The sequence below is a fragment of the Bombina bombina genome, chromosome 4, assembly GCF_027579735.1.
Source record: "Bombina bombina isolate aBomBom1 chromosome 4, aBomBom1.pri, whole genome shotgun sequence".
NCBI classification, from domain to species: Eukaryota; Metazoa; Chordata; class Amphibia; order Anura; family Bombinatoridae; genus Bombina; species Bombina bombina.
In genome coordinates this window covers 467,990,261-467,999,032 of record NC_069502.1, presented here as the reverse complement: position 1 = coordinate 467,999,032, position 8,772 = coordinate 467,990,261, and the positions used below count along the sequence as shown (strand labels likewise).

General features: G+C 37.4%; 1 long non-coding RNA gene across 1 annotated transcript in view; it reads right to left on the bottom strand.

Annotated features, from left to right (window-relative positions):
* Positions 1-326: 326 nt before the first annotated feature.
* Positions 327-8,772, bottom strand: part of LOC128655439 (uncharacterized) — a 60,378-nt gene continuing 51,932 nt past the window's right edge. Inside the window, exon 2 of the long non-coding RNA XR_008401797.1 lies at positions 327-608. This is a non-coding gene — a long non-coding RNA (uncharacterized LOC128655439). The remainder of the gene's footprint in view (positions 609-8,772) is intronic.

Sequence of the window (8,772 nt, the reverse complement as noted above, 5' to 3'; positions counted from 1 at the left end):
AAATATACTGCCCTTTATATAACCATAAGAAGGAAAACACTGGACTTTTTGGTAAATTAAGATTTCCTGAATTAGTGATTACTTCATGCTTCATGTTTGGAGGTTGAGGGGTAATTAGCGTATGCTGAATAAATCATATTTTCAGAATTATAAACACTTTCTAAACAAATCAGAATCTATATACATTACAAAAGACCAAATATATTTGATGAGCTGTGTATGAGCAGATCTGTTTTATAAATAACCACTTGAATAATTAAAAGGGACATGAAACACTTTGAGATGGCAATATAAAATGATAAATCACATATATAAAAAGTCTACAATATACTTTCATTATTTATTTCAAAGTAGACAAGTGTACAGGTGTTAGAAAAGAAAGGCATTTTGAAAACATTATACAAGGTTTAGTCAATATTGACATTAAGCTTTCTTCGTTTGAAAAAGACATGTCCTTGCAAAAGTCCTCGTTTTACTGTGACACATCCGAATGCAATAAAACGGAAGATTTTCATGGGATCAATTTGGGTTTGTCTCAACGAGCCTTATAACTATCAGCGTCCAAAGATGTAGTAATCAGATCCCATTGTACCAAGTTTTTTTTCTTCCTAAGCAACAGGGCCAAGAACAATCAAACAATAAATAATAAATTATAACAATATCAATAATAACAATTTCCATGTAGTGCTGCAGAATCTGTTGGTGCTCTACAAAAAAACGATGATAATAATAATAATAATAATAATAATAATGTAACGGTCTCTGTATGTAAGTTGATGATGGATGTAACATATCTATGTCTATAGATATTAAATGGCCCTGTCTTAACTTTATGTGTAGGAAATAAGAAGGGGTGGACAGAAGTGAATCTTTGAATTATTTGACAGTGGTTATGTTTACATTAGTAGATTCATAGTGGTCCTACGTTTGTACTAGCTGGTACATAGATTTTGAGGCATAAGTGGTTGAGGATTCTATGTGGGTCTAGAGTCCCAAAGGAACATTAAATCTGCATGCGTATCTAGTGAGTTTGTAAGCAGGTAGTGGTATCTTTTTTAGCTTAAGATTGGTATTTATTTCCTGGATCCACATTTGTAGAGTGTTTTTTTTTCTTTTTTCCATACTTGTGGGATAAGTTGGTGTGCACTGTTTATCAGAATTTGTTTAGGATATCTGTGGAACAGGAAAATTATTGGGCTTGGATCTAAAGGGGTTCCTAAAGTGCATTGTGTATAAGATATGATTGAGGCCCAAAATGGTTAAATCTTAGGGCATGCCCACCAAATGTGAAACAAGGAGCCTTCATTAGAGCAAAGTGTCCTGCAAAGGTTGGATATATGTATTTAAGTCTTTGTGGTGTGAGGTACCATTTAGTTAGTAATTTAATATTAGTCTCTGAATAATTTGTATTCAGAGATTTTAATTTTTATGCCCTCAACATGCTGAGACACACGTAGGATAGTGGCCAACACTTCCATGGACAGTTCAAATAAAAGGGGGAAAAGGGAGCACCCCTGCCTAGTTCCATTGCGTACAGAGAAGGGATCTGATAGTAGGCCATTGACTTTGATCTTGGCAGAGGGTGTCGTGTATAATGCTAAGATTTTGGATATAAATTCTTTGGGTAGACCGAATTTGTGGAGGGCACAAGTCAGAAAAGTCCAGTCCAGACGGTCAAACGCCTTTTCAGCATCTGTTGAAATAAATAGTGTCGGAATGTTATGCTGGGAAGTATATTGTAGTAGATGTAGGGTCTTATCTGTGTTGTCCTTTGCATCTCTTTGTGGTACAAAGCCTGTCTAGTCATTATGTATGTGTGGGAGAGAGTCGTTAAGTCTGTTGGCTAATATCTTAGAATATAGTTTTACGTCGACATTAAGTAATGAAATGGGTATAAAATTGGAAGGTAGGTCAGTTAATTTGCCTGGTTTGGGGAGGACCGTTATGTTTGATGCTAGCATACTAGATGGGAATGGGTGGTTGTGGCCTATATGATTGAATAATTTTAAGAGATTTGGAGAAAGAAGTTGTTTAAATTGTTTATAGTAAAAATTGCTATACCCATCTGGACCTGGACTCTTCCCCTGTTTGAGTGACTTAATTACTTGTTCTAGCTCTTGGTAAGTGATAGGTTGGCTTAGGGATTGAAACTGGTCAGAATGGATATGAGGAAGCTGTATCTTTTCACGGTATTTCTCACATTCCTGTCTATGGCTCTCTTTGCTGCGGTTGGGAAATAGGTTATACAGTTTGGTGTAGTAATGACAAAATTCTTTGGCGATTTTTTGAGAGTTTGTTGTTTTGGTCGAGTCAGTAGTTGTCAGAGAATGTATATAAGCTAAGGTTATTTTGCGCTTAAGAGCTCTCGCCAACAGTCTACCCGGTTTATTACCTTGTATGTGATATTTTTGATGCTAAAAGAAAGCTGTATTTTGGGCTTTATGTCTGAGAACTCGTTAAGTTGCTGTTCCTGGCTTGCTCTAGTTTTTGCTGGGTTACCAAGTCTGTCGGATATCTTTTGTGGGTATAGTCTACATTTGCTATTGTCTGGGTCAGTGTGATATTTTTGTCTTGCTTGCTTATTTTTTATGGCTTTGTGCTTCATCAGGATACCCCGTAAAACACATTTGTGGGCCTCCCAAGTGGTAATGGGTGATGTGTCTCCTAATGCATTAAAGGTGAAATACTCTTGTAGTGCTCATTCTACGTCTATTCTGATCAGAGGGTCTGATAGAAACATTTCGTCCAACCTCCATTGAAATGGACGTATTGGTATAGACGGCCAAGTGAAAGAGCTGCTAACAGCTGAGTGATCTGACCAGCTAATAGGGATAATACGTGCATGTCTAAAATTTATTACGGAAAGATTATCTGCCATTATGTAGTGGATCCTGGATAGGATTTATTTGGGTTTGAAAAAAGGTGTAATCTTGTTTATGGGGGTAAAGATGTCTCCAAGTGTCATGGAGAGTTAGCAGTGAGAGGTTGTTCCAAACTGTATATAATACATTGGTAGGGAGCTTTAAGTGTGGGTTAGAGCTGTCTATAGTGGGGTTCAAAGGAAGATTAACGTCTCCTGCGAACACTAGTGGACCTTTTGAATACCCTAGTATGGAGTTTGTTGTGCGCTGGAAAAAGCATGTTTGGTTTGTGTCATAAATATTGACTAATGTTATTGGTTTTCCATAAAGGAGGCCAAAAATGCCTAAATATCTACCCTCTTTGTCTTGTTCCCTATGAAGGAGTTCAAATGAGGTTGATTTATGGAAGAGTATGCTTACTCCATTTGTTTTCTTTTTAGAGTTACTACTGTGGAAGTGGTTGGGATAGTTGGATGAGAAATACTTTGGTTCTTTTCCCTGTTTAAAGTGGGTTTCTTGCAAGAACAAGATATCTCCATTTTTGTGATTGAGGTCATGGAATGCCTTTAACCACTTAAAAGGGTTAAGGCCTTCAGTGTTAATGGTTATGATAGTAAACAATTGGTCTTTCTTTTGTTTCATGGTGATTTTGACTGTGTGAGTGTGGGGTAGATCGTTAGTTGGATTATACATAGATAGTTGCAATATAGTTTAGGTAACATCATTAAGAACAGTACATGGAAAAGAGGTAATAAATTTGAAACATTTGTAAACAAAACATTTTTTTAACAAAACAATTTTTTAAGCTAAAGTGAGCAAACATGTGCGCCCCCCTCTCAACAGTAGAGAAGAGCGCCTCATGTACAATTAACAACATAATCATAATACTATTCTTTTAGCTCTTGAGAATTAAATAACGGGCTAACGGTGCCCCAAAGGTTGCTATTGATTTTGATAATTGAAGACCCAGTAGCTACAAAGAATTACTCACCATTCAAGGCCTTCATCAAAGGGTACACATTGGTTGTGAGCCCTGAACTTTTAGAGTCTCGTTAGGAGGAGAAGAGAGACAAAACAGTGATATAGGATTGATCTCACCCATTTTCTACAGTGGCGGCAGCTTGTTTTTTTCTGCCTTTTTGACTGTGCAGTTTGCCATGGTGTTCTTTGAGGTCTGGGAGCTGTATGAGAGGAAGTGTGCTTCTGACTTGATGAAGCTGGTGGTGGATTGTTGCTGCTTGGAAGGTGTAGATTCAGCTCCTTGCAGAATTCTTTGATGTCTCCTGGGCTAAGACAGATTTTCCTCTGGCCTTCCCATGTGAGATGTACTTGGCATGGGAATCCCTATCTTTAGGGGATATTAATTCTGTCGAAGTAGAATGGTAAGAGGTGCAAATTCCCTTCTTCTCTGTAGGGTTCTAGTTGATAGATCAGCGTATATGTAGAGTGTTGTTCCCTGGAAGTTCAGGGGCGATGATGATCTGGCTTGCTTCATGATTTCTTCTTTTTGTTGGTACTCCTGAAATTTTAATATCACATCTCTAGGCGGTAGTTCCTCTTTTGGTCTAGGCCACAAGGCCCTGTGGTATCTATCTAGAGCGATTGGCGCCGAATATGATGCGCCTTTCAGGTGTTTAAAGAGGTCTTGAAGGTATGCATGGAGGGCTTCCGTATTGATGCTTCCTGGAATTCCCCTGATTCTTATGTTTTGTCGCCGGCTCTTGTTTTTAATGTCCTCCAGCTTGTCTTGGAGCTGGTCAATTACGTTGTTTTGTGCCTGCACATTTTGTTGTAAGGATGTTATTTCTGATTGATGTGATTCTGATTCTTCTTCAAGGAATTCCACCCTGTCACCCATTTTGTGCATTTCTTTGTGGAGTTCAGAGATCTCCTCCTTGATGCAGGACTTAACCTGTGTGATTAGGTTGGTAAAATCTTGTTTTGACAGCAGTGTTTCCAGAAAGGCTTGTGATACTTGTAATGTGTCAGGAGTCAGAATTTCTGATGATGACTGTAATTGTGGGGCATTTTCTGCTGGATCTTGGCTTGGCATTTGTGATGTAGGGCATTCAAGAGGTTTGAAAAAGTTGTTCATGGAGGTGGTGTTGCTTTGATGATTTCTAGGCCCCCTGTCTGACCTGGTTTGTTTCTTCGGTGACATCTTCTTTTAAAAGTGTTATTTATTATTATTAAAAAAAAATTCCACCCTCCTGAGGTGTTTAGTAGTTTTAGGTAGGCTGGTGGTCTTCCTAGTATATCTGAAGTATAGTCCTTGGACTTGCAGTGTTAACTCTGCTGCTTTTGTTAATTAAGCTGCTTCTTTGTGTATATACAACCCTCTAGGAGAGCTTTATAAGAAGGTGTGTGAGGTTGAAGCAGCTTTGATTGTATGTTGAGATGACCTGGTAGCGCCGTATATGTGTAGTAGATGCTGGTAATCTATGCCCAGGTAGGTGCAGTTAGCAGGGTTAAGGAGATTGTAGCTCACCTCATGTTAGAGTAAAAAAATCTCTGCATATGGTATTATTTGCAAATTTGCACATGTGGCTGATAATGAAAAAGAAAGGTACCTTAGTAGGCTTGCATGGTCAACCTTTGTATTGCTGTTCCTTGTAGTAAAGGTAGAGTAGGCTTCTGATGGACCAGGCCCCTGGTTAAGGCCTCAGGAGTATGCAGATATTTTGGTCACAAATATTGATTGTAGAGTAAAAAAAAAAAAAATACATCTCTTACTGTGTATGGAGTGCAGGCTTTTAGGCTCCTAGCAACGATGATGTGGATATGATCCGGATCCGGTGAAGGCCGCAATAGGCCTGAAAGAAGCCACGGCCTAGATTTCTTAATTGCGTCCGGTTCTGTCCCACAGCTATCTTCAATGGTGCCTTAAAGGGTTAGGGATCCTTCCCCAACCAAGGTTTATGCCATAGATGGCTTTCTAGATCGCTTTCCGGTAGTTCCAGAGTAGGCCTGAGTGAAGTCGGGGACAAAAGTAGCTGGTCACATCACGGGTGTTAAATTTCGGCCATTTTTTGAGCACCAACCCTGGCGAAATCGATTGTCCTGTTTTAGGAGATAAGCATCTCCCGTTTTGGTGGTGCTAGTAGGTCTTATTCCTTGCTTTTCTAGCAAAACTCTGGGGCAATCCTTTGGAGCTCACTTAAAGTGCAGCCATTTCCCAGACGGCCGGCTCCGCCCCCATATATTTTAATAAAATCACATTTAACATGCTCTAAAAATATAAAAGGCATAGTAAAGTCAAAATGAATCTTATGATTCAAATAGAGCATGCAATGTTAAATAATTTACCAATTTACTGCACATATATTCAGCAACAGCACATACAGCATATGACTCTTGTTAACTCGCCAGATGTGTTCACCTGTCTCCCAGTAATACATTGCCCAGCTTACTCTTGAACAAAATAAATAAAATAACTAAAAAACAGTTGCACTAAGTTTCTTAGAAAAAAAAATATAAAATGTATAAAGCACAGAAATACAAATTGCCAGAATAAAAGGTAAGCTATACTTTAGAAATCCAGCACTGTAACTTTTCCTTTAATGTTTTATAAACTGTTCATATCTTTGTAACACAGCCTCATTGTATTCTCTTAATTAATGAGACAATTTGGACTGAAATAGAATGTAACAGAAATAGTGAAATGTAATTACAGAGTAAGCATTTGAATAGCTTGCAAATACATTAGGTGCTTTGTGGATCACTGCTTTGATTTAAAAGTAGGCTAAAATGAATTAAAAAAAAAGTAGTATCACTTATCAGTTTTTAACCAACAGCATAATAAAAATCCTAATCTGCTGTCATGAATATCAATTTCTATAACAAAGTGTGCTAGATGTAAGCAAGAACATTATATTCAGAAATAGGTTTTTTATTCGATAAACTGCCACCTTCTGAAATAGCAGTAGAGTTTTCAGAAATTACAAAATTAAGAAGATGCAATGCATAAGTAAAACTATTTCATATAGTGAAATATAAAAAGATAAAAAAAAAGAAAATGCTTGAATGCATTACAGCATTTTAAAGGGACATTAAAGTCATAATTAGACATTCATGATTTAGACAGAGCATACAATTTTAAATAATTTTCCTATTGACTTCTATTATTTAATTTGCTTCCTTCTCTATTTATCCTTTACTGAAAGGTTTATCTAGGTAAGCTCAGGAGCAGTGAAGAACCTAGGTTCTAGCTGCTGATTGGTGGCTGCATATATATACAGATTGTCATTAGCTCACCAATGTGTTCAGTTAGCAACCAGTAGTGCATTGCTGCTCCTTAAAGGGCCATGATACCCAAATGTTGAAACATAGCATAGCTGTAAAAAGCTGACTAGAAAATATCACCTGATCATCTCTATGTAAAAAAAAATATATTTTACCTCAAAATGTCCTAAGTATTCAAACCCAATTGCAAAGGACAAACGCTAGGATTTACTATTGAAACAAAGGGCAAGATACTATAAGATACTACTATAAGATACTTCATGTAGAAAGCTCCTTTATTTGATTCAATCGATCGCCGTTTTTAGCTGCTTCGGCAGAACACGGCTAAAAAATTTGGCTAAGAGGTGACATTTTCACCTCTTCGCCAATAGCTGTGCGGTAAATCCGGCTTGGCACCCATGGGAGCCGGATTTATCGCACGGCTATTGGCTAAGAGGTGTAAACGTCACCTCTTAGCCAAAAAATTTTTTAGCCGTGCTCTGCTGTAGGAGCTAAAAGCAGCGATCAGTTGAAACAAATAAAGGAGCTTTTATTTGCTTCAATAGTAAATCCTAGCGTGTGTAAAATGCTAGGATTTACTTTCACTTTAAAGGGAATGTAAACCCAATTTTTTTTTTTTCATGATTCATATAGCACATGCAATTTTAAGCAACTTTCTAATTTACTCCTATTATCAATTTTTCTTTGTACGCTTGGTATCTTTATTTGAAAAGCAGAAATGTTAATCTTAGGAGTCAGCCCATTTTTGGTTTAGCGCCTTGGTAGCTCTTGCTGATTGGTGGGTAAATGTAGCCACCAATCAGCAAGCGCTACCCAGTGTGCTGAACCAAAAATGGGCCGGCTCTTAAGTTTACATTCCTGCTTTTTCAAATAAAGATACCAAGAGAGCGAAGAAAAATTGATAATAGGAGTAAATTAGAAAGTTGCTTAAAATTGCATGATCTATCTGAATCATGAAAGACAAAAATTGGGTTTACTATCCCTTTAAGCAGCAAATCAGTATGCCTATCCCGGCAGTTTAAGGAAGTTTACTATGAAATCTCATGAGATCACAGTAAAAGAGTTCATGACCTCAGCACTGTTGATGCTGATTGGCTGCAGTTCATTTCTTAATTATTTTTTTTTACCTGCAGCTGGACAGTAACTAAGAGATAACTTTTCACACAGCACTTACTCTGCTGAGCTGAGGAGATTGTGAGGTAAAATATCTTCCTTTTTTACATAGAGATGCTCAGGTGATATTTTCCTGTTAGCTTTTTACAGTTATACTGCATCAGTTTCAAGTGATTTAGCATATGAGTATTATGTCCCTTTAAACAAAGAGATTTGTTAATAGAAGTAAACTGGAAAGTGTTTAAAATTGTATATTCTACCTATATCATGAAATATTTTTGTTGGGGTTTCATGTCAATTTAATGCACTGCATATAACTATTTGTTTAACCCCTTCATAGGGGTTAAATATAGTTATAGTCAGCTCCAGAGCAGCAATGCACTACTGGGAGCTAAGTGAACATATCTGGTGAGCTAATGGCAAGAGACACATGATGCGCAGTCACCAATCACAAGCTATATCCCAGCAGTGCAATGCTGCTGCTGAACCTATTTAAGTATGCTTTTCCAAGGATACCAAGAAAATGAAGTTAATATGATAATAGAAGTAAATTGAT